This window comes from Xyrauchen texanus, chromosome 9, assembly GCF_025860055.1.
Source record: "Xyrauchen texanus isolate HMW12.3.18 chromosome 9, RBS_HiC_50CHRs, whole genome shotgun sequence".
Lineage (NCBI taxonomy): Eukaryota > Metazoa > Chordata > Actinopteri > Cypriniformes > Catostomidae > Xyrauchen > Xyrauchen texanus.
In genome coordinates, this window is record NC_068284.1 from 3,764,540 (window position 1) to 3,792,165 (window position 27,626).

The following is a 27,626-nucleotide window of genomic DNA, read 5'->3' on the forward strand; positions in this document are numbered from 1 at the left end:
GCCACGGTCAATGAGCCAGAGCCCACCCCTCTTGATTCCGGCTTTCGAGCCAGAGCCCACGCCTGCCACGGTCAGCGAGCCAGAGCCCACGCCTGCCACGGTCAGCGAGCCAGCGCCAACGCCTGCCAAGGTCAACGAGCCAGAGCCCACGCCTGCCACGGTCAACGAGCCAGCGCCAACGCCAGCCACGGTCAGCGAGCCAGAGCCCACGCCAGCCACGGTCAGCGAGCCAGAGCCCGCGGCAGCCACGGTCAACGAGCCAGAGCCCACGCCTGCCACGGTCAACGAGCCAGCGCCAACGCCAGCCACGGTCAGCGAGCCAGAGCCTGCGCCAGCCACGGTCAACGAGCCAGAGCCCACGCCATCCACGGTCAGCGAGCCTGAGCTCACGCCAGCCACGGTCAGCGATCCAGCGTTGCCAGCCTCGTCCACCCAGAGGAGGAGGAGGAGAAAAGGCCTCTGCCCTCCAGCTTCTGCCTACCGCTGCCAAGCAGCCAGCGCCAGTAGCCTCGACCGTCCCAGAGCCAGAGCCAGTAGCCTTGACCATCCCAGAGCCAGCGCCTGTAGCCTCAACCGTCCCAGAGCCAGCGCCAGTGGCCATGACTGTCCAAGAGCCAGCACCCCTCGAGCCTTCCAGGGCTACGCCTCTCAAGTCTCTCGAGCCTCCCAGGGCTCCGCCTCTCGAGTCTTCCAGGGCTCCTCCTTCCGAGCCTCCCAGGGCTCCGCCTCTCGAGCCTCCCAGGGCTCCTCCTCTCGAGTCTCTCGAGCCACCCAGGGCTCCGCCTCTTGAGCCACTCAAGACTCCGCCTCTCGAGTCTCTCGAGCCACCCAGGGCTCCGCCTCCTGGGCTTTCCAGGGCTCCTCCTCCCGAGCCTCCCAGGGCTCTGCCTCTCAAGTCTCTCGAGCCTCCCAGGGCTCCTCCTCTCGAGCCTCCTGAGCCTTCCAGGGCTCCACCTCCCGAGCCTCCCAGGGCTCCGACCTCTCAAGTCTCTCGAGCCACCCAGGGCTCCGCCTCCTGAGCTTTCCAGGGATCCGCCCCCGAGCCTCCTACGGCTCCGCCTCCTGAGCCTCCTACGGTTCTGCCTCCAGAGCCTCCAGAGCCTTCTAGGGCTCTGCCTCTAGAGCATCCTTCGGTGCCACCTCCCTCGGCTCCACCTCCAGAGCCCTCCAGGCCTCCGCCTCTAGAACCTCCTGCGGCGCCACAACCTCCCTCGGCTCTGCCTCCAGAGCCTCCCTCATTGTGGATGTTTCATTTGTTCGTGTTTTTCCGTATTGCCCTTGTATTTCAATAAAGTCCCGCTGCATTTAGATCCTCGCCCCTCGTCTGCTTTCCTGCTCACCTACAAGCATAACAATGATACAAGTAGCGAGAGCTACTGTGAAATGTGTTAAAATGAGATATGTCTTTTATTTCTGAGAATGTTTTGATATGTAAAGAGGGTTATAAGCAGCGGTCATCCGTGTTATGGGATGATGTACAAGGAGAGGGTTTGAAATGAGGGATTTTATTCTACTTTTATTCTTTGTATTTTTATAGCCTGCTGACATAACCAAAATGTTAAATTGATGTGTTTTTCCTACTTAATCTGCACACAATTTCTTGTTTATACTGAGGTGACTGAGGGTCTGATTTTACGTCAGAAGAACAGTGTTTACTCATTTAGCCCGGCTTCAGATAAAGTCTTTACTTGCTTGCTAATACTTAAGGGACTATCCCCACAAAAAAAAAAAACAGCCTAAGCTTTTTACTTTTTTCAAATGTTATTTCACAAATGTTTAAGAGAGTGATCATTTATGCGAAAATCAGAGATGAAGAGTGTAAGTGTGATGATATGACTTAAAATTTGTCTTATTGTTTATTATTGTGATTGAGTAATCTGAATGATAGAAAGCGGGGAATTGTTGTAGAAATTGTAATACTCATTGATCAGTAATAGTCATTGCAAGGGAATGCCCCTGTGTCTGAGGAATGTAGAGGGGGAGGATCTGCTTCTGTTGGAGATCTTGGGGAAAAGAGGTATAAAAAAACAAGTCAGCCCTCCCCTTCAGCGTCTCACTCATGGGACAGAGTAATTCCTGTGTAATGACTGGGTCCTTCTTGCAAGAATAAATTATTTTAAAAGACTGTTTGATTCAGCGTGTCTCTTACGCAGTGATAATGGTTGGTTAATAATTTTTTTGCCACAACAGGGGCAATATGTAGCTTTTTACATTTATTCTGGGAATGTCCGCCCGGTCTTCAACTTCTGGGTTCAAGTCGCTGCTGTTCTATCACAACTTTTGGAACTGACACTTGATCTTGAGCCAAGTCTTTTCCTGTAACCCTGACATGAAATCAAAAACGTTCTTCTCGGGGTTAACAGCATCATTAGTTCTTGGTTTCCTCCTAATTCTTTGTCAAAGCAGAAATGGTTGTCCTATTTTATAGATATTGTTCGTTTGGAGCGATCCACTGCCTTAATTAATAGAGCAAAGATGACAACTATTGCGCACTGGAACCAATCTCATGACAGCCTGATTTCCATTCTTAAAACTTAAGTGATCATAAGGTATTGGATAGGAGAGTATACTAAGATGTAAATTAAGGCAAGTGGGACTGCAGGTTCTCTTGTTTGTTTTATATGTTTCTTTTCTCTCCTTTTATTTTGATCGACACCTTAATTACCTTTATTCTAACAGACACTTTCTTCCTGTAATTCATTTATCTCTGACATTATGTATATAGTTCTCATATTTAATTTATTCTTTATGTATGTACATCTGTTTATCTTGTGTATATCTGTTTAATATTTGTTATCAGTTTTGTCCTCCACACTGAAATAAGTCAGTGAACATTTGTTAATGTTAAGGCTGGTAACTTTTTTTTTTTCTCGTAAGAAAAGCACAATGAAGTATTGGTCAAAAGAAACCAAAAATCTCTCAAGGGTGTAAAAACTAACAGAACAGTATAATTCAAAAACAACAAGGATTGACTGATATCTGGAAACAGACAGACCAATTAGCATTATACAAACATGCAAATCAATCTGGCAAAGGATTAAAAACGAAGGCGAGCTTAAATAGAGAAAGGGCAATAAGGAAGCAGGTGCCGCTGATGATGGGACGAGAGGAGAAACGAGCTACAGTGCATTCGGAAGTATTCACAGCGCTTCACTTTTTCCACATTTTGTTATGTTTATGTTATAATTTTCTATATTTTTTTATTTTTAATACATTTGCAAAGATTTCAAACAAAAGTCTTTCACGTTGTGATTATGGGGTATTGTGCATAGAATTTTGAAGAAAATAATGAATTTAATCAATTTTGGAATAAGGCTGTAACATAACAAAATGTGGAAAAAGTGAAGCGCTGTGAATACTTTCCGGATGCACTCTAAATGTAGGCTAATTCCTCTTCGAGTTTTCCTCACAGTACAAATGGAACTTTTCTGCATGTGTGCTTAAGACCTTTTGTTCATGTATGCAGGAAAGTTATATTTGAAGCTCAATAATCTCTCTGCTTTGGCTTCAGCCAAATGTGTTGGGGACCTTCATGCCCTGTCAGTCCATGATTCTTACTTAGAATTTGGACACGGGGGCTTGTGTAACTCAGTGAGCAAAGATGCTGGCTACCACTCCTTAGTTGCAAGTTTGAATTCAGGGTGTACTGAGTTACTCCAGCCTGGCTTCCTATGCAACCAATTGGCCCAGTTTCTAGGGTCATGGTCACTATATGTTGCATCTTGTTCCTCTTCTGTCACTCACTTACATTTACATTTACATTTATTCATTTGGCAGACGCTTTTATCCAAAGCGACTTACAAAAGAGGAAGACAGTGGTACAAAAAGTGCCATATTACAAAGTTTCACTATCATCAGTTTTTTGTTTGTTTGTTTAGTGACTGGTTAAGTGCTTTTGGAAAAGATGTGTTTTTAGCCATTTTTTGAAGATAGAGAGTGAGTTAGCTTCCCGGATTGAGTTGGGAAGGTCAGTCCACCACCGTGGTATGATGAAACTGAAACTGAAACTGAAAGTCCGGGAAAGTGTTTCGGTGCCTCTTTGTTTTGGTACGACAAGGTGACGTTCCTTAGCTGACCGCAGGCTTCTGGTGGGAACGTAGCTCTGCATAAATGTTTTTAGGTATGCTGGAGCAGACCCAGTGACTGTTTTGTATGCCAGCATCAGGGCCTTGAATTTAGTACGTGCACTTGACATTATGTCGATTGTAGTGACACAAGGGGCTTCTTTCATGAGCCTCGGATACCTCTGAATATTAACTCAGATTCTTTCTTCGAGCCGAGCGGTTGTGTGATCAGTGAGCTGAGACACTCACTACTGTTCCACTCCCATCTAAGAGCATTGCTGTTGGATCCTACGGCGCATTACCAGCGTCTATCTCCCTTCTGCAGCATCTGCACGCCAGTGCAGTCCATGCCCCTGGGCGCTTCGACAGCATTTCCTAAAAGAGCATATTTCCTCTAAAAGAGTTTACATATTGTGACGAACGTCTTTTTAAAGACGCATTTTCTCAAGATGCCTTTCTGCCTTTGTGTAGTTCCTGGATGCGGTGGATATCTCTCTGCTTCTGATGGTCATATATGCTGCCTCACTTGTATGGGCTGCGATCACACTGAGGAAGCATTATGAATGGTTCATGTTCTCATTGTGAGAGCGTCCCCCCCTCTGTCCCCCCTCACCCCTCATGGCTAGACAATTGGTTCCTTGGGTCAGGGTGCCGCTCACAGCCACACCCCCTTGGTTCCTATCATCACTGAAGTGCATGACAAGCTGACGAATTCCTGTAGGGCACCTTTTACTGCCCGAAACCGACCTCCTCAAGTGTCCGCTCTCACTACCCTCAACGGCGGGGCGGTCCACTGGTACAAGGAGGTCCCCCAAGTGGACAAAGCGGTTGCGGTGGGCCTGTGCCCGCAAAACGCGGCCACCTTGTGGGAGCGCCCAGTACTCCCATCCAAGGCCAGTAGGATGACCTCGTCCCTGGTGTCCAAAGCCTACAGCGCCACCAGATGGGTCGCTTACGCTCTGCATGCCACGGCCCTCCTGCAAACCCACCAGGCCAAGGCACTTAACCTGTTGATACACAATCGCTCGCACTCAGTGACGTCACTCTGTTTACATTTAATATATAATTTACTGTCTATAAATGTAATTAATGTTAACATTTTATACATTTTTTTAAAGGTCTAAGGGTTCAACATTGATATCCTATCTCTGTTTCACAATAGCAATGCTCCAGATACAGCAATTTAGTTATTTGTGCCAGTAGTACGAATGAAAAGATGCAATATCTAAACAGGACTTCATACCTTTGTTATGAAAATGCGATCACCAGATGAATCCAGTTCGCCACACTTGGGTCAATTGTCCATGTCAAGCGTTCATTGAAAAACCTCCAATAGCACTTTTTGTCCATAAAAGTGATAAATCTGAGAAATATTGATATATTCTCCATTGTTTACATGCAATCTCGCCTGAAAGAATTACACTTTGTCATCGTTCTTCAACAAACTATGCAATCTGAGCAGCATTCATGTTGTAAAACTGTATATGATCTTATATATTAGAGTTCCGTGAACAAAATGAGCCTGTTTCCAAAGTCTATTTTAAAAAATGCGGCATAGTTTTATTCATAATAGCCAGGAAATGCAGTCCAATTTTGTGTTGTCTTGAAAGGCGGAGCCTTCATTTTACTCTGTACTCCACCCAGCGATTTTCAGAGAAAAAAGATTTGTTAGATCATCTTCAAATTTTAAACGTAACTTCTTTAGACTTGTGGCTTTAAGAACATTGTATTTCTGGGATGTCTTGGCACTTTTATTATTGTTTTTTAGATCACAAAAACACTTATAACCGTAGTGGTGGTTGGCGGTGGCTAAAGCACAGGGCTGTTAATCAGAAGATCACTGGTTCTAACCCCACAGCCACCACCATTGTGTCCATGAGCAAGGCACTTAACTCCAGGTTGCTCCGGGGTTACTACAACTGTGTCCACTCCAAAGGGTCCAGAAAATACAACCATTTAAGTTCAGGTATGTCATTTTCATGGTTTGTGCTCAAAAAGGGGGTGCGTATCAACAGGTTAAAGAACTGCACTTGGGTAGTCCTGTTCGTGATGTGCTGCAGGAACTGGTCACAGCGCAGGCACTCGGACAGGCGATGGCCACCATTGTGGTCCAGGAACGTCATCTATGGCAGAACTTTCTCAACGCCCCCATCTCCCAGCTCGATCTATTCTGTGATACCGTCGAAGACTTTGCCCAGCAGTTTTCAGCTGTGAAAAAGCAGAAGAAGGCCATCCAACACATTTTAACTCGGCGCTGGACTACACCCAGCCAAGCCCCATCTGCTCGCCGAGGGCGTCCCCCTGCGGCAGCAAGAAACCAGCAGGTAGCTCCACCTCAACCAGGGCCCAGCTCTTAACCCCAGCGTAGAGCTACCCACAGGAATCAGATGCCCCCTGTCTCACGAACCTCTTCAAGGACCCAGAAGGCTCCCAAGCATTCCCGAGAAGGACCACCCAGGGGAAGAGACATTCGCGCAGGAGCTGGTAGCCAGACCACTCCTTCCCCCGCTGGAGGGCTGGGAGGAGAATCCATGGTTTCCTTATTTTCATTTGTACCCACTTAAAAAAAGGAGAGATTTCCTCATTCGCTGAGTCACCTAGCCGGTGCCCGCAAAATGTCGTTCTCACAGTGTCCCCGCCTACAAAACCTTACAGTCGAAGTGGCACTCTGGACGTAGAAACTTCACCTCCATGTCCACGTCTGTATAGTGTTCACAACCCCGGCTGGCCAGTTCTGATGAGTGCAGAGGATGCCTTACCAGGGCCTCCTCCTCAATCACTAACCCGGCCCCTACCGGGTATGCGAAGCAAGGTAAGTGCCTTGAGTTCTTTCTCAGCACACATGCCTCAGGTCGCAAATTTGCCTCCCGATGCAACACTACCTGTTCCCCATTGCTATGAAGCCCCACCGGGTATGTCAAAAACTATCGTCCCTTTAGTGCCCCTCAAGCAGAGCTTGGACGCGTGGCTTACGCTTTCCAACCTGTCGTGCTGGCTGGCCAGGACCATCCGACTCGGCTACGTGATTCAGTTCGCCAGGCATCCGCCCCATTTCAGCAGCATCCACCCCACCTCAGTGCTTGGCAAGAATGCCAACACCCTGCATGCAGAAATCGCTACACTTTTGCAAAAGGATACAATAGAGCCTGTCCCTCCAGCCGAGATGGAGAAGGGTTTCTACAGCCCTTACTTCATCGTACCCAAAAACGGATTTGGGTTGAGGCCAATCTTGGACCTGCAAATTCTCAACCGGGCTCTGCACTAACTCCCATTCAAGATGCTCACGCAAAAACACATTCTAACATGCATCCGGCATCAAGATTGGTTCGCAGCGGTAGACCTGAAGGACGATTTTGCCCCTACACCGACCCTTTCTATGATTTACGTTCGAGGGACGTGCATAACAGTACAAAGGCTCCCATTCGGCCTGTCCTTGTCCCCTCGCATCTTCACGAAGGTTGCAGAGTCCCTTGCCCCGCTAAGGGAAGTGGGCATCCGCATACTCAACTACCTCGACGACTGGCTGATCTTAGCTCACACTCAAGAGGCACTATGCACCCACAGGGACCAGGTGCTCAGGAACCTCAGCCATCTACGGCTTCAGGAAAACTAGGAAAAGAACAAGCTCTCCCTGGTTCAGAGCATCTCTTTTCTCGGCATGGAGTTAGACTGAATGGTAGCACGCTTCACAAATGAGTGCTTGCAGTCAGTGCTGAATTGCCTCTTGTCGTTCAAAATAGGCACTGCGGTCTCTCTAAAACAGTTCCAGAGGCTCCTGGGGCATATGGCATCCTCAGCCAGGGTCGCGCCGCTAGCGTTGATGCATATGAGACCGCTCCAGCACTGGCTTCAGACTCGAGTCGCTAGATGGGCATGGTGCAACGGCACGTATCGTGTGATCTTCACCCCCCTCTGCCATCAGTTATTCAATCCCTGGACAGACCTCTGTTTCCTGCAGACAGGAGTCCCCCTGCAGCAAGTGTCCAGGCGCATCGTGGTCACCACAGATGCCTCCAAACAGGGTTGGGGCGCTGTGTGCACTGGGCATGCAGTCGCTGGTTCGTGGTCGGGCCTGCAGCTATGTTGGCACATCAACTGCCTAGAGTTGCTGGCTGTATTTCATGCCCTGCGGAGGTTTCTCCTGCTGATCCAAGGCAAGCACATCTTGTTCTGTTCAGACAGCTCCGTGACCGTACCGTACATAAATAGCCATGGTAGCGTGCGTTCTCGCCATATGTCACAACTCGCCCTACATCACCTCCTTTGGAGTCAGCACCAACTGATATCCCAACTGCTGCACGCCACTCATATCCCAGGCAGCCTCAACATGACAGCGGATGCGCTGTTGCGACAGGCTCCACTCAACGGAGAGTGGAGGCTCCACCCCCAGGTGATTCAGCTGGTCTGGGACCGTTATGACAAAGCACAGGTAGACCTGTTCCCTTTCCAAAATAACTCCCATTGCCAGCTCTGGTACTCCCTCAGGTCAGAGGCAAGTCCCCTCAGGACAGATACTTTGGCACATAGCTGGCCCCAGGGGCTGCGCAAGTACGCATTTCCCCCAATGAGCCTACTTGCACAGGTGCGGTGCAAGGTCACAGAGGACGGGGAACAAGTCACTCTAGTGGCCCCTTACTGGCCCACACGGACTTGGTTCTAGGATCTTACTCTCCTCGCGACAGCACCTCCCTGGCAAATCCCCCTGAGGAAAAAACCTTCTTTCTCAAGGACGGGGCACCTTCTGGCATCCGCGCCCAGACCTTTGGAACCTCCACATCTGGCCACTGGATGGTATGCGGAAGATCTGAGTGGTCTACCACCAGCTGTTGTAGACACCATCAACCAAGCCAGAGCTCCCTCCACCAGGCAGCTTTACGCCCTAAAGTTGCACATGTTTGCAAATTGGTGTTCTTCCCGATCTGAAGACCTGCAGAGGTGCTCAGTCGGGTCAGTGCTCTCATTCCTGCAGTGAAATCTGAAGGGACGGCTGTCCCCCTCCACCTTAAATGTATATGTTGCCGCTATAGTGGCCCACCATGATGCGGTGGACTGTAAGTCCCTAGGAAAGCATGACCTGATTATCAGGTTTCTAAGAGGCGCCTGGAGGTTGAACCCTCCCAGGGCATGCCTGTTACCCTCATGGGATCTCTCCGTGGTCCTTACGGGCATCCAGAGATCTCCCTTTGAGCCTCTAGAATCAGTCAAGCTAAGTGCCCTCTCCCAGAAGACGGCCCTCATAATTGCGCTCACATCCATCAAGAGGGTTGGTGACATGCAAGTGTTCTCTGTCAGCGACACTTTCACATCATCCTAAGACCCCGACTGGGCTACGTGCCCAAGGTTCATATGGCCCCCCTTTAGGGCCAGACAGAGAACTTGCAAGCGACTGCTCCAGGAGGAGGTAGATCCAGCCTTATCGTTGCCGTGTCTGGTGCTTGCTTTGCACACCTATTTTGGACCGCACACAGAGCTCTAGATGATTCCGAGCAGCTCTTTGTTTGCTGTGGCGGACAGTGGAAAGGGACGCTGTCCTCAACAGAGGTTTGTCCACATGGTCATCCATGCCCTTGCACCGGCCTTCTAGACCAAGGCCGTACCCATCCTTTTGCGGGTTCGACGCTCTATGAGGAGCGTTGCATTCTCGTGGGTACTGGCCACCAGCGCCTCTCTAGCAGACATGGGCAGAGCAGCGGGCTGGGCAACACCCAATACCCTTGTAAGATTAATAGCCTCCTAAGGTTGAGTCGGCCCTGGCCTGTGTTTCTTCAGGTCCGAGCACATAGAACTCTGTAACACAGGACAGCTGACCGGGTGTACCACTTCGCATAGCACCTTTCCCCTCTTCAGAGGTGAACCCGCATTATTTTACCCCCAGGTGAGTCCACAAAAGCTCGCACTTCCTGGATGTTTTTCCTTCATAGCCCTCTGGCTCGCAAATTCAGCAGAGGAATTCCCGACCAGACCCACTATGGGTACTAATTACTCTGTACTGGAATAGGTACTCCACAGGGTTTGGCCATCAAGGATTAATCCCCCTGTGCGTATTTTCCATGGTATGGTCAACCTGCCGGCGGACCCGCGTCTCCCTTGGGCAGTCCCCTCTGTCCCCCGGTCACCTTGTTTTGTAGCAACTCCTCCCTCGCTAGGTAGGATCTACCACAGAGCTGCTTCCACATGTAGCTTGAAAACCCATCTGACGTCTTTGCCACATTTTTACCTCCCCCAGCCTGGGCAGGATGTGTTTTCTGTGGGGTCTTTTCCCCCTGAAAGAATAGGACTGGAAAAGAACGCCTTCCCTGATGTGTGTTATAGCTAGATGTCCCGAGCCGTATCTAACACTCTGTGAGGAGAAACATAGAGAGAAAAAGGCAGCAGCTGGCAAGGCCTTCTCCCATGCTTGCCATGTCACTTGTTCCCACCCCCCAAGGGAATCCTTGGGCGGATGCCGGGAACCTAATAAAACAATATGATGTCTTAGTGGGGCGTCGGGGAGGGTTACATGCAGTCTCATGCTCATGCTCCTTTGGCATGCTACAACTTGCTGATTGAAGAGCCTGATTGAACAGATGCATGATCCCTGCCTTTTATACCCATATGTCCGGGGCAGTGATCCTCTCTGAGCAGGTTGGACCCTCTGTGGGTCTAGTATTTATGGCGTTTTATCCACAAGTTCTCTCTTTTTTCAAACACGCCAGTCTCTATTTCTGACACCCTGTTATTTTTTGAACATCAGGACTTCTATGTCCGGTAAGCAAACACTCAGAACATGAAACAAAACTTCATATTATTAGCCATAACATCATCAAGCAATTAAATCAATGCTGTAATTATAGTAGATACTTGTATATCAAATGAAGAAAAGTACTAACATAGAATAGCCTGGACTTTGAGTGACCCAGGAGAGGGCAATATATAGTAGATTTTTCTATATCATAGTATATATTTTATATCAAAGTACTTATATGGAATGGCGTGGACTTGGTGTGACCCAGGAGAGAGCACATGAAGTTACTAAAAGTGTTGATGCTGCAAAAACCACACAGTGCACTGAGCTGTAACAGAAATAATGATGCTATGAACCTTGGGAAACACAGCTGAAGATAAAGATTCAGCTGTAACAGAAATGTAAGCACAGCGTAGTTCTAGGGGGAAGACTAGCAGCTGTTCATCATCACACCATTAGCTGGGTAATTCCTAGCCAGTCGCATGTAAGCCATTGCTTTATAAGTCTGCTCACAATCTATCACATTGCTGTTTCAGTGTGCTAACACGGCAAATAGACACGTTTCAACCTCTCCAGCCACAGGAGAACCAGTGCACAGAACATCTCTGGAAGCCCGCCTTCCCTTTCGAACGACATCATCACTTCATCTCAACTTCTGCCAACAACAAACCCATGGGGATTAAACAACCAACAAACCCGGATCTTCACCCATATCTCATTCATTTAGGAGATCTCTGTCAATCGAATTACACGACCTGGCGCGGAAGGAGCGCGCTCCACGCCAAGTCCATCAAAATCCTCGGCTCAGACAGCTAAATCATATCCATCAAATGCATTCAGATTTAGTCATGGATCGAGGCCTTCCGTTGCCATACTGCCTATTCATTATAAAGTTGCAATGCTGTCTGTTCATCATAACGCATCCGCATCAATATCAAAAGCCAGTATTTCAAGTCAACAGCGCATTCACTCTCATAGTAATGGCAGGCAATTGCGCGATCTCATGAGGGCAACTCGGTCCATTTTAATTCACATGTCATTCACCATGCACATGCCCGAGCATTCCCCATCGGGGAATTAAGATAATTATTCAGGCATATCATCATGTACAGTCAGTGCTTATTGTACGGGGCCCCATTACTCCACTCAGTAAGATATCCAAGATATATTATCTGGTCGCCTTCGCCCAAATCACGTAATGGGTGCTTTCCAATAAAATTTATCATCCCTATGCCCTACTCACTAGGAAAGACCAAGCCCATGATGTGGCCATTCCGAGGGAGCATGGCATCACAGTTTAACCAGTTGATGTGCGCCCCCTTTTTCAGTACAAACCATGAAAATGACATACCTGAACTTAAATGGTTGTATTTACTGGACCCTTTGGAGTATGGACACAGTTGTAGTATCTTTTGAAAGAAGACACTTTGGGTTTTAGTTTCAGAATTAAAATATGTTGTTGTTTTTTAAAGTTGGAGAACTATGAATTTATAGTAATGTAAATATTTTGTGCTGAACATGTTTTTGTATAAACAAATTGCTGTTTCCGGAGGATTGCTATCATGAAACAGAGATTGGATATCAATGTTGAACCCTTAGACCTTTGAAAATATGTATAATTGGTTAACATTAATTACATATATAGATGGTAAATTATATATTAAATGTAAGCAGAGTGATGTCACTCCCGAGTGTGAACAAATGCGTTTCAACAGGTTAATATAGCCTTCACCAAAGCCTTGTGAAAGGGTCCTTGGTGAAATAAACAACTTATTTAGTTCGGTACAACATTTCGAGTGATGTTCCCCGAGTGCCTCCAAGGGCACATGTGGCAGGGCGGAGGCCGGGGCCGGGTCATGATCCTACACACCCGGTCCCGTATTAGGCTAATTATTCCTCCGTGAGGGTTAAAGGTCGACTGCAGGGGACCTTTAACCCTCACGGAGGCATACAGGTGAAACTCGAAAAATTAGAATATCGTGCAAAAGTTCATTAATTTCAGTAATTCAACTTAAAAGGTGAAACTAATATATTATATAGACTCATTACAAGCAAAGTAAGATATTTCAAGCCTTTATTTGATATAATTTTGATGATTATGGCTTACAGCTTATGAAAACCCCAAATTCAGAATCTCAGAAAATTAGAATATTGTGAAAAGGTTCAGTATTGTAGGCTCAAAGTGTCACACTCTAATCAGCTAAACACCTGCAAAGGGTTCTTGAGCCTTTAAATGGTCTCTCAGTCTGGTTCAGTTGAATTCACAATCATGGGGAAGACTGCTGACCTGACAGTTGTGCAGAAAACCGTCATTGACACCCTCCACAAGGAGGGAAAGCCTCAAAAGGTAATTGCAAAAGAAGTTGGATGTTCTCAAAGTGCTGTATCAAAGCACATTCATAGAAAGTTAAGTGGAAGGGAAAAGTGTGGAAGAAAAAGGTGCACAAGCAGCAGGGATGACCGTAGCCTGGAGAGGATTGTCAGGAAAAGGCCATTCAAATGTGTGGGGAGCTTCACAAGGAGTGGACTGAGGCTGGAGTTACTGCATCAAGAGCCACCACACACAGACGGGTCCTGGACATGGGCTTCAAATGTCAAACGTCTTACCTGGGCTAAAGAAAAAAAGAACTGGTCTGTTGCTCAGTGGTCCAAAGTCCTCTTTTCTGATGAGAGCAAATTTTGGATCTCATTTGGAAACCAAGGTCCCAGAGTCTGGAGGAAGAATGGAGAGGCACACAATCCAAGATGCTTGAAGTCCAGTGTGAAGTTTCCACAGTCTGTGTTGGTTTGGGGAGCCATGTCATCGGCTGGTGTTGGTCCACTGTGCTTTATTAAGTCCAGAGTCAAGCGCAGCCGTCTACCGGGACATTTTAGAGCACTTCATGCTTCCTTCAGCAGACAAGCTTTATGGAGATGCTGACTTCATTTTCCAGCAGGACTTGGCACCTGCCCACACTGCCAAAAGTACCAAAATCTGGTTCAATGACCATGGTATTACTGTGCTTGATTGGCCAGCAAACTCGCCTGACCTGAAACCCATAGAGAATCTATGGGGCATTGCCAAGAGAAAGATGAGAGACATGAGACCAAACAATGCAGAAGAGCTGAAGGCCGCTATTGAAGCATCTTGGTCTTCCATAACACCTCAGCAGTGCCACAGGCTGATAGCATCCATGCCACGCCGCATTGAGGCAGTAATTAATGCAAAAGGGGCCCAAACCAAGTACTGAGTACATATGCATGATTATACTTTTCAGAGGGCCGACATTTCTGTATTTAAAATCCTTTTTTTTTATTGATTTCATGTAATATTCTAATTTTCTGAGATTCTGAATTTGGGGTTTTCATAAGCTGTAAGCCATAATCATCAAAATTATATCAAATAAAGGCTTGAAATATCTTACTTTGCTTGTAATGAGTCTATATAATATATTAGTTTCACCTTTTAAGTTGAATTACTGAAATTAATGAACTTTTGCAGGACATTCTAATTTTTCGAGTTTCACCTGTAATTAGCCTAATACAGGACCGGGGGCCCGTTCTCCACCCTGCCACAGCGCATTAATGCTGATCCATAAAACGCAGCTTTTTCTTACTCTATACGTACTCCATGTTCTCGTCGCAAGCACGACTGTCAAGGCGTGCCTCTGACACCTAGCGGTAGGCTCTACTCCTCATCCCCTTATTCATCAGATTATTTAATTGCCAGCATAAGGCATATCACATAATGATCAAGTCATACTGTGAGTAATTCCTATCTCATGGCATATTTTTTTTTTTTTAATCATTCAGGCATCATTAAAGTGCAGAAATTCGTATGGCATGTCTTCATAAATCATTTACTCATCGTTGTTCAGACCATGTTTCAATCTATGGGGATCTTCAAGCACTCTGGGCTTTATCCATGTTCCAAATATCAAAGCCCAGAGTCTAAACAGTCATGTCAGCCCAACTACATTACTTTTAAGTATCAAAGCATCTCGATATGAGCCGTTCCCTTTTAATGCGCATGGTCAGGGACGTTATATTTTAGTAGCAGGTAAGTAGGTCGTCAATCACTGGATAAAACCTGTGCCGAGTCAAGCTCATTAATATAATCTGTTACCATTAAAGGAGACCTATTATGCAATTTTTACAAGATGTAATTAGTCCCAAACATCTCCAGAATGCATCTGCGAAGTCTCAGCTCAAAATACCCCACGGATAATTTACTATACCATGTTATAAATGTCTCTTTAGGGTGGAATCAAAACACGCTGATTTTGTGCATGTCTCTTTAAATGCAAATGAGCTGCCGCTCCCCGCCCCCTTTCCGGAAGAGGGCCGTGTCTTTTCAGCCCCCGCTTAAGACACTACAGCAGCAACAAATCAGAACCAATATGATTGACAGCCTAAATACCGGAGTTCAGCCATATATGTATGAATATATATGTATATCCGGTCTCCGCGAATGCAGTCAGAGACAATGGTAACTTTAGCGCATTAGTCTTAGAATCAGCTATCAAGCACATTCGGAAAGGAGATTTTCTAATATTCACAAAATATAAAGCGCGATACTTACATCTTCAGGACGTAAAGCAGGGACTCGAACATTTGGTACTGATCCATGCTTGAGAATCACATTTTGAAGATCCAGATTTATATTGACACACATTCACAAAGCAGTCCAGTAAAATGATTTGCACAAACATACACACATTTTGCCGTTTTGGGGCACATTTCCTTCAAAAACAAAACTGTCCTCAGCGGCTCTGATGCCGGGAGTACATGAGACTCCTATGTTCACTTTTACAGCCAACAACAAAACGCTTATGAAGCGGAGACACTATTCTCCTCACTCTATTTGCTCCAGCTCGAGGAAGAAAAAACGTAGTTCTAGCAGGAAAACTAGCAGCTGTTTATCATCACACCATTAGCTGGGTAATTCCTAGCCAGTCGCATGTAAGCCATTGCTTTATAAGTCTGCTCACAATCTATCACATTGCTGTTTCAGTGTGCTAACACGGCAACCTCCACCACCCCACCACCACCAGTTGAGCCCTGTCCCGCACGGGGGTAGGCTCCTCGCCCCTGCCTCCTATCTCCGGCAGGATATGACATTCCGAGTACAACTCTCTCGGACCACCAGACGGGGCCTACGCCAAAGAGAGACATCACTTTTCTGTTTTACATTCATCAAATAAATGGCATCTTAAACCTCACTCAAGCCTGCGTGTCTTCCCGATAGAAATAATGATGCTATGGTCCTTAAGAAACATAGCTGAAGATAAATATTAAAACAACCAATGGTCAAAGTGACTGTATTATGCTCAGACTGTCATGTTTTTTGTACTTCTTTAATTAAAAAGTTATTTTTTTTAAATAAACTAAAGCCAGGTTTCCACCATTAAAATCAAATGCTCTGTGAGATAATAGTGGTGGACAGTAAACATTGATTACAAAAATAATGACAGGGGCGTAGACATAATGTAATGCCAGATAACAAACTGTATAAAAGATGAGGATCTGAACCGAGACTTTGCTAGGGAACCGTCAGAATGTGGCGGACAGCTTCCTGTGGCTACAACAATAATAAGAGTGTGTAGATATGAAGTCATGCTACATAACAAACTGTATAAAACATTTGGGTTTGACCAAGAGATCAGATCTCAGCTGACATATCAGGTTTGTTGGTTTGCTCAAAAATCTAACCTTTGACACCTCCTGACTTCGAGAGTTCTCTTACTGAGAGGGAAGAAAAGATCTCCATGCTCCACAACAAATTTTGGCGTACAACGTGTGGCTGGAAAAGGGGCCAAGAGTGCACTGCTGCAGGTTTGCTGACACAGACTACACAAAATCACTGGCAACAACAAATTTAGGTAAGCAATTTTGCTTAAAAGGTGTTTTTTGTAGTCTGTTGTAAGTTAGACCTGGGTAGTGATAAGTCAATCTTATCAACTTAATTGAATGCTGAAATTGGATGAAAAAGAGAACTGGGTTTCAGGTTTCAAAAAACTGTGCATGCAAATGTAAATATGTAAGTTGAAGCATGCAAAATGGATACCGCACTCCTTGGCAAGGGTGGGCTGAATTGGCTGGTCCTGCAGATACTGTACTCCTAGGCAGGGGTGGGCTGAATTGGCATTGTTTGAAAATCCTGCAAATAACGCTGAATGCAGTGACACCGCTGAGGACAAGGAGCCCACATGGATGGTTGGCCTTTTAACTGGCTGAGAAACAATGAGCCCACATGGATGTTTGGCATTTTTCTCAAAAGAGCACTGAATTTAGGGAAATTGGCTGGCATGCAAGAGGCTTGGTCTGCGCTGGTTGATTTGTTTATGATGACTGTATTGTGCTTATGATGGCTGCAATTTGCTATGCTGTATGTGTGTGTGTGCTTAGACTGTGAGTGTGTGATTAAGTGTACTGATATGTGTTCATGTAATTGTTTTTCTCATGAGAAATGTGCTGTAGAGAAACAGAGCTATAAAGCTTAGTATTTTATGTTCATAAAATGTATGAGAAAAACTGTGAAAAGAAGTTAGAAAAATCATTCCAAGAACTACAAACATTCAAAAATATTGGCTTTGCCAACTATTTGGACATCATCCAAATTTTAGTTGGTGTGATCCAGACTAAACTAAATTAAAGTTAAGAAAAAGCATCTGTTTCTCTCTTCCACAGTGGAAGTAAATGAGTACAGGATTGAGAGTATGTGACTCAGAGAAGGAGAGCGAAAGGAGGGGCTGAAGTCATAGTTGTGCTTTAGAATTTTATTGTATTTTTTGAGGGGTCTGTTTACAAAGGCCTTATTTTTGTAAAAAGCGTGAAAGTTTCTGTGTTCACGAGAATGTTTGTAGCTGTGTCTGAAAGGGTGTGTGAAGTGCGAGTAGAAGTGTGAATGAAAACAAAAATTTAACTCTTAACAGCCTTGGGCTGTACTTTTCATGAAATGAATGAAGCATAATATAAGATTAACTAAACTGAGAAAGAGCAAGTGGTATATCTATGCTTAGAGTTAAAGTTAGTATCACAATATCTGGGAAACAATAAAGTTTTGAGTCCAGTGTATTACTTTATACTAAAGTCAACTAAATACTTATATGCTTATATTAAATGTTGTATTGAAGATAAGTGTAGTAACATTACAATAAGGTATAATTATGGCAAACACTCCAGTGGAAATACTAACATCTAGAAATCCACTGTGTAAAAATGTATTGATACAATTTCAAATAAATGGGAAAGAGGGAAAAAATGTGAAACTGACTTATAAGAACAAATGTTTCCAAAACCAAATTATATTATGTAACTTGAGTATGAGAAGCAAACCTTAAATGTGAAAACCTCACATTTATGTGTCTTTTTTACATTCTATCTGGTCTAGGTCTTCAGCTTGATCACTGGGGTTATTAATACAATTATTCTTTAATTACTTATATTTAAACACGATTAACAATCGTATTTTATCGAATTACACAATGATGATTCATCGACATTATAGACATTACAGTTGTATCGTCTGTTAATGCTTGATCTTCTGTAAAGCTGCTTTGAAACTATGTGTGTTGTGAAAGGCGCTATACAAATAAAAATGGCTTGACTTGACTCTAGTTTATGAGAGAATAACATTTTGAACAATATTAAATCAAACACTTTTAAGACTTGATATTTAAATGTAAGAACCCATGATTAAGTTTTTAGTATGTGTTTGAGTATGTTTGGAGAACAAATTTAAATGTGAGTTGCAGCTTTATCGGTGTAGACTTAATCAACCAACAAAAATACAGTAGAGTTTATTATTTTGTTAGGGAGTGTCTGGTGGAGAGATTGAGTGAGACGCTGCTCTGAATGGGAGGACTTGTCTCTCTTGGTGTCGCCACTCAGACAGGGGCGCCCCAAATTTTGAACAGACAGATAGGAGATTCTTTTAGTTTAGATATTTATTTTTCTTGTATTTTTTGTTTTATATACACAGTGTAGACATTGGTTGATCATGGATACACCGAGAAGCTGCCTAAAATTAAAGGAAAATAAATGTAAAAATGATTTGGATAAGTTCATGTTCTCTGCAGTTCCAATCCGCTGAAGTTGTGCTCTTAATACCTGGTTTTCTGATTTTTATGCGTAGCAGCCTTGCCAACATTGTGATGCTTTTTCCTTGGGTTTTATCTGTGACCAATCGTCACAGATAAAATAGAAAATAAAATCCAAACCTCCAATAAGGAGGAAGAACTAAGCAAATGTTGTTAACAGTTTTGCTCAGATGCTCTTATATCTAATAAAATAGAAGTATTCTTCTTTTGAAAGCGCATATAATAGAAAATATTATTCATGCTAGATGTTTTGATTTGAAGAATTAAGAAATATCTTTGATGTATTTGATTGTAAATGTTATTGATAATGCTAAGGAAAAATAGGTCGGTGGTGGCGGGCGAAACCCACGGAGAAGCATTAAGCATAAATTGAACATAACAACTTTCTCAATTATGAATGTTAATTCTGTGTCTATTCTGTGTGTGTCTTTTGAGACATTGGCTTTGTTACTTATCTGGACACCATTCAAATTGTAGTTATGGTAATTCAGCGAAGAAATGCAGTTGTTAACAAAAATGAAATTATAGTAAGAAAAAGCATCTATTTTTTTCCACTCTCTCTTTTCCTCTCTCATGCAGTGAGACGAAACATTGCATTGTGTGCTGTGGAGACCGATAACTCAGCAGACAGAGAGCAAAAAAGGGAGGGGTTTGATTGACAGAGAGAGTAATACTGGGGCAGTGTGCAGACAGTGAAACACAGAAAAAAGAATCTGTGTCCTTCCTAAAATATAAATAAATGTGGATGCAAGCTGATACTGAGTTTAAACATAGACTATTTGAAAAAAGAAAATAAATAGAATTAGAAAGATTATTAATAGAGACACAGCGAATTAGTAATATTTTTTGGAGAGAATCTGAATACATAGACTGTGTAGGTGTGTAGTTTTTGAACAAATTGTCTACAATCACAAAATGCAAAGGCAATAGAACAAGAATGGCCATCTGTAGACTGGAAAGCTATAGTGGGAAAACATTTTACCTTTGAACCATCAGTCCAACTGGATGGACTTTATATGCTGAGTCCTTCTCAATTTGGGCAATTAGCATCATCGGCAGAGATACCCATTGACCCAATGTGTTTGCCTTATATCAAAAAGAATTTAAGGGGTCAGTGGCCAAGGTGAATAGAAAGAGTAAAACAAAAACAAGAGTAAAAAAAGAGAAGACAAGAGAGAAAAAGAACAAGCAGTGTTGCAATTATTTAAAAATCATGGGATAAAATTAATAAAAGCAGAGAGACAGAAAAAAACATTAGATGATTAAACTGAAAAAACAGAGAGGCCACCTCCCTATGCATCCCCTATTGATCAACCTGCAAAACAAATACCTGCCATATCAGAAACTTTATAAATTAAAGGGAATACAGACATAAAATATGACAATGTGGACAGAGATAGTGAAGGGGCAAGCACTAGAGAAGAAATGGGAAACATAACTTTGGAAGGTGTGGAGATTATGAACGCCTATGTTACATCAGCATTAGCAGGTATGAGAGGAAGACAAGAAGTAGAACAAAACATATCACAAAGACAGGCAGAACTGAGGAATAAACAAGAGATTGAAGAAGGCAGACCACAGGCAAGATTTACACCTAAGAGAGTCATAACAAAATGGCTAAGAGATCTGGAGCAAGAGACGATAGAGACTTGGGAGCAAATAGAAGCAAAGAGAAGAGAAGAAAAATGCAGGCTATTAACTCTAAGAACACGATCCACCAGTCATAAAAGAGAATATAAATATTTCACAGGCAACCTGGTTCTTGAAGACGTTCCATTAGAGAAGCCATGCTGGACAAGAGACGCACAAAGAAGATTGATAAGAACAACAAGCATACATCTACCAAGTGAATACCCAAGCAATGTGCATCTAACCAATGAATGGTTAGACAGTCTGAGACTACCTGAGCAACCAAACGACAGGGACAGATCTGATGAAGATACAGGCCATATGCATCAACCCAGAAGACATCTATGAGACATTCAACCATACAGTGATGAGCAGCAACAATATTCCAGTGATGCAGAGATACAGTAAATATCTGCCAAGACAGTGTCCAATTTTAATTAAAGGCACACTAGGACAGAATGGGACATGGGACATCAGGACCTGGATGGACTGATAGCCCGCCTTCCAGATATCCATGAGAAGCGGGAAAATGGATTAGAGTGGTTGAAGAAGAAACAATGGGAAAACTTCTCGCTATTGCCAATATTAAAGCGCTATTGGCCAAATGTCTAGGAGTATCCAAGATAAATGAGATCCTTAAAAAGGTGCACTTAAGAGGAGCAATTGATGATACAAGACTGGATGAAGTTGCATTTGACATATAAATCGCAGTGACATGTGGGAAGCATTGAGAAAAGAATACCCAACATGCATGGATCCTAGATCCCTGAAAGAAGAACCAATCGGTGAAGCAGAAAATCCTACTACTTACATTCAAAGACAGCTGAGAAAATGGAAACAAGAGTTGGAGAAAATCCCGGAAGTAGACCAAGTGATGGCTACATTGTTCAGAACTGCCATAGTGGACGCCATGCTGACCCCAGTGAAAGAAAAGCTGGAAGATGTAGTTGGACTGAACTCCAAATCACACAGGCAGTTCTTTGAACATGCAACTTATGTTGTAGAACAATACAGGAAGAATGAGTTAAGATTGAAACATCAAGAAAGAGAACTACAGAGAAAACTGACACAATTGCAGCTCAAAGAACTAACTGGGAAATATTCAAACTACAGTAAAAGTAAAAGAGGAACAATCAGTAGCAATGGCTCCTCATCACACCCACCAGCACCAATTGTAATCTACGTAAAACCAGAACAACCAAACAACGGAAAGTGGAACAGACCACAACAAGGAGGAAGAAGTAGACAGAACAGTGACCCTAGATGCCCACAGGGAATATGTTGGGGATGCAATCAGCCTGGACACAATAGAAGAGATTGCCTTATTAATCCATGGCAAAGTAACCAACCCCCAAGTCCAAGCAATGCCCCATGGCAGCACAAATACCAAGCTCAAGCACCAGGTCCACTCAATCCATGGCATGGACCACGACAGGGCTACTAGGTCTGCCCAGAGGATCCTACGGGGAGGGGTCAGCTTCCAATGATATCATCTGATGCTGATCAAGAACCTATGCTGCAGGTTAAAATAGGGGGCAAGACGTTTACATGTATAAATCCAAATTATGCCTCTCACCTCCTCAAGTCTGGAAAATATGTAAAGATAGAAGGATTCTCGGGACTTACGCAGCTAATTCCAGTGACAGCTCTAGTCAGAATAAAAGTAAATTATGCAGAGATAAAAATTGCTATATGCAAAATTAATTTACAGATTTGGTGCTCTCCAGAAGGAATATACATGGACAGCAAAGGAATCAAACAAATGACTGTCACATAATTCCAAGAATCTCAAGAGCCACAAGCAAACATTTATTGGTTAGGAGATTTAGGAAAAGATGTAGAAAAAAGTAAACAAATGGGGCAAATACATTAAAGAACAACTCTAAATTGTAGGACCAGGAGGAACAGCACTACAAATTGAGAAATTTAGCTTTATTGAACAATGGTTTCAAGTACTAAATTCAGTTCCACATGTTATGAAAAAGTGGGAAACCACATCCTTTAATCTTCGACTCAGCAGATAAGACATACCTAAATAATTATGTGTTACACTGCTATGGAATGCATTCCAAGGGTTGTGGTGACTACTAAAGAAAAAGGAAAATTAGATTCAAAAACAGTTGAACTAATGTCAGACATGGAAAAACATGTGCCTGCTGAACTGTGGTCTCAACATGATACAGACATATGTTTATTAAAATCTGCTAATTCTATTAGAATTACACTTAGACCAGGAGTAAAACTACCAAGAAAACAACAAAATACATTGAAATAGGAAGCTGTAGAAGGAATTAAAAAGACTAGTGAGGGATTGAATGAGGCAGGGGTGTTAATTGAAACAGTAAGCCATTGTATCACACCCATATTGCCCATTGCTAAGGCAGACAAATCAAAATGGTGCTTAGTGCATGATTTAAGAGCAGTTAATGAGGTGACAGAAGACTGGCCTGCAGAAGTTCCAAATACACATATGCAGTTGTTCTTCCTTCTGCCAATTATTTTATTGTTATTGACCTGTGCTCAGCTTTTTTCAGCATCCCTCTAGCAGAGGAAATCAGACACCTTTTAGCATTCACCTATCAAGGTAAACAATATACATAGACCAGAATGCCCCAGGGATTTAAACATTCTCCACATGTGTTCAACCAGGTTTTGAAAACTGATTTGGAAGACCTTAGATTGGATAGTACATTGATACAATATGTAGATGATCTGTTGATTTGTTCAACAACATTAGAGCAATGTCACCTAGATTCTATCAAAGTGCTCACTAAATTAGCTGAAGGGGCCACAAAGTCTCAAAAGAGGAACTGCAGTACTGCCTATCACAGGTAGAATACTTAGGACGATTGCATAAAACTAAAGCTATATCACAAAGCCAATTGGAAGGTATAAGCAAAGCACCCCAACCACAAACAGTGGGACATATGATGACCTTTCTGGGCATGACAGGTTTTACTTCTGATTGGATAGAAAATGATGCTATTAAAACAGCTGCCTTAAAAGCACTGATGAAACAGACAGGGCATCAAAATCTCAGAGCTCGACTAACATGGGATACGGCTGCATCGATAGCCTTTGAATCATTAAAAAAAGAGCTTTAGACAGCTCCAGCTCTAGCAACCCCATTTTTCATCTGTATGTAGCCGATAGAAGAGATGGATATGCATCAGCAGTCTTAATGCAGGAGACCTTTAGTGGAAGAAAAAAGCAACCAATAGCTTATTATAGCACCAAATTGGATAATATAGCACAAGGCTACCCGCCATGCTATGTATTTTGCTTATGACAAAGCTTCCAATGTAACAATGGGCCATTCAGAGATAATTTACACTCATCACAAAGTAACAAAGCTATTAGAGCAAAGTAGAGTTGTTCTGACTCAAGCCAGATGTTTGACATATTCAATGTTGCTAACTTACCCAGCCAATTTCATTCCTCTAGAAGGGGAGGGAACACCTCATGAATGCATAATAAACTCTCTAGCTTTTACTTGTTTAGACCAGATCTAGAATTAGAACACTAATCATTGATGCAGAAGCAGTTTATTTTGTAGATGGGTCATGTTTTAGAGACCATCATGCTGGATATGCCGTTGTCAAGAGAGAAGACAAAAAATGTGTTCCAATTTTTTTGCAGCATTGTGAGCAGCCATGTTGGGCACGGTTGACTGAATTAAAAGCACTGACTGAGGCTTGTCTATTGGCTAAAAATCAAGCTGTTAATATTTATACTGATTCTGCATATGCTCATGGAGTATGTCATTTATTTGGAGCAGTCTGGAAACAAAGACTATTCACACATACTTCTGTTTTGTCTGAATTGAGTAATAATTAATAATAATAATTCCTTACATTTATATAACGCTTTTCTAGGCACTCAAAGCGCTTTACATAGTACAGGGGGAATCTCCTCAACCACCACCAGTGTGCAACATCCACTTGGATGATGCGACGGCAGCCATAGTGCGCCAGAACGCCCACCACACACTAGCTATTGGCAGAGAGGAGATGGTAGAGTGATGTAGCCAATTCAGGGATGGAGATTATTAGGAGGCCATGATATAGAGGGGCCAATGGGGGGAATTTGGCTAGGACACCGGGGTTACACCCCTACTCTTTACGAGAAGTGCCCTGGATTTTTAATGACCACAGAGAGTCAGGAAAGTAGAAGGAAATTTCATTGATACACTGCTATTTTGGAGAATTGTGAAATCTCATCAGGTTTTGAAGAAATATAAAGTTGGGTATCGTCGGCATAGCAGTGGAAACTTATCCCACGATTCCTGATAACTTATTCCACGATTCCACATTTACATAGACAAATTGATAGCGGTCTGCTAAATAGGACCTAAACCATGCTAATGGAACTCCCCAAATGCCAACATAATTCTCTAGCCTATTCAAGAGAATGTCATGATCTATCGTGTTGAATGCAGCACTAAGATCTAAATGCACTAGAAGTGAAATTCAGCCGTGATCAGATGATAAGAGCAAGTCATTTGTAACTGATAAGTGCAGTCTCTGTACTGTGATGAGGCCTAAATCCTGACTGAAATTCTTCATATATATATATATATATATATATATATATATATATATATATATATACTATTTCTTTGTAGAAATGAACATAGTTGGGAGGATACTGCCTTTTCTAGTATTTTCTAGATTTGAAATCAGTCTATAATTAGCCAGTTCTCCAGGATCAAGTTGTGGCTTCTTAATAAGCGGTTTGATAACTGCCATTTTAAAGTTTCTTGGGACATGTCCTAAGGTTAGCGAGGAGTTAATAATATTAAGAAGAGGTTCTGAAATACCTCTTTTAAGAGCTTAGATGGTATTGGGGGCAGTGGTGGCTCAGTGGTTGAGGCTCAGGGTTACTGACCAGAAGGTCGGGGGTTCAAGCCCCAGCACCACCAAGATGCCACTGTTGGGCCCTTGAGCAAGGCACTTAACTCCAGGTTGCTCCAGGGGGATTGTCCCTGTAATAAGAGTCCCTGTAGTAAGTCGCTTTGGATAAAAGCGTCTGCCAAATGCAAAAATGTAAATGTATTGAATCTAACAAACATGTTGTGGCTTTTGATGTTTCAATAAGTTTTGTTAGTTCTTCATGACCTATGACAGCGAAGGATTGAAGTTGCACGTGAGGAAAAGTACAAGACACTGTTTTCTGAGGTGTTATGACAGATGATTACATAATTCCAATTTTATTTCTGATTATTAAAATTTTATCTGTAAAGAAATTCATGAAGTCATTACTCTTATGCTGCGACATAATATCTGGTTCTGTTGAGGCTTTATTACTAATCAATTTAGCCACAGTACTGAATAAACACTTTTTTGGATTGTTGTCGTTATTTTCTATGAGTTTACACAAATATGCTGACATTGCAGCTTTTAGTGCCTGCCTGTAGCTACAGACACTATCATTCCATGCACCACGAAATACTTATAATTTGGTATTCTTCCACATGTGCTCCATCTTCCGAGCTGTTCACTTGAGAGCATGAGTGTGATCATTGTACCATGGTGCAGGGCTTATTTCTTTAATTTTCTTTAATCGAAGGGGGGCGACACTATCAAGAGTGCTAGAGAAGTCTGCATTTATATTTTTTGTTATTTCATCAAGTTCTTCTGGGCTTTGTGGTTTACTGAGTCTATGAGATAGATCTGGAATATTATTAGTGAAGCTATCTTTAGTGGTTGAAAGAATAGTTCTACCTGAACAATAGCGTTGTGTAGATTGAGTAACATTAGCTGATCGCAGCAAACAAGAGACGAGGTAATAATTCAAGATGTCATCTCTCTGCTGCAGAATTTCTATATTATCAACATCAACTCTATATGACTAAATCTAGCATATGATTATGGCGATGAGTTGGTCCTGTTACATTTTGTCTGATTCCACGAGAGTTGAGAATATCGATAAATGCTAATCCCAATGTGTCATTTTCATTATCTATGTGAATGTTGAAGTCACCAACAATTAAAGATCTATCTACAGTAACTACAAGATCTGATAAAAATTACCAAATTCACCAAGGAAATCAGAATAAGGCCCGGGTGATCTATATACACTGTAGCAAGGGTAAAAGACAAAAACAAATTATATTTATATCTGACAGTCACATCAAGCTTTATTTGTTCAAAAGACTTACATTTATATCCTGTCCTCTTAGTAACACCAAAAACTTCACTGTAAATTATAGCAACACCTCCTCCTCGACCCTTCAGACGAGGGTCATGTTTATAGCAATAACCTGGGGAAGTAGATTAATTTATTCATCCGGGTTAACACTAGAACTACCAAGGCAGTCATTTTGACCATATTTAAAATTTGTAATGTAATAAATTTGTTGAAATAATACCCATATTACCATAAGACCATGACTTTTCTTAAATGTGTGTATATTTTATTCTAACATTGTTATTTTATTAAAATTACAAAAGACAAAAGAATTCTGAGTATTTGTACCTTGAATGGCCATTACGGTCATTTTGACCGCACGCATTTCAGTGTTTGCTACTTTTTCCCGCCATTGAAGATGCGTGTGACTGTTGCCTAGCAACAATTTTTTCTAATTGTTTTTTTATGCTATTGCCAAGCTAAAACTTGAAATGTCAGCAAGAAAGAGATTGACTGCCACAGAGGCTTTAGCCTTGCTTCACAGCCTTGATGATGCTGAGTCTAATGGAGGAGCAGGTTCAGATAGTGATGTCTCTTGGTTCCTTGTCAGTTCATCTGACACTGACACTGAGAGTGATTCAGAGATAATGCCGATTCTTGATTATTACTAAGCTAAATAGGCTATATTTTTTTGGCGACAGTGCAAAATCCGGAATCATCAGCTGTGCCAGCCACAAGACCACTCAGCCCGCCACTGGGTGAAGAAGCTGTCTCACTAAATCCACCTTCAGCAGAGAGGCATGAAACAGCGAAAGACGGCACTGTGTGGACTGTTATACAGTGGGGGGTCTAACTGTTACAGTCTAACTGTTAAATTAGAGGAAGGCTACAAATTCAAAATGTCGTGACAGAAGCTGCAGGCACCACAGCGCACGCATAGTGCAACAATGAAGATGCCCTCACTGCTTTTCTCTGTTTGGTTGATGATGGCATGTGTAA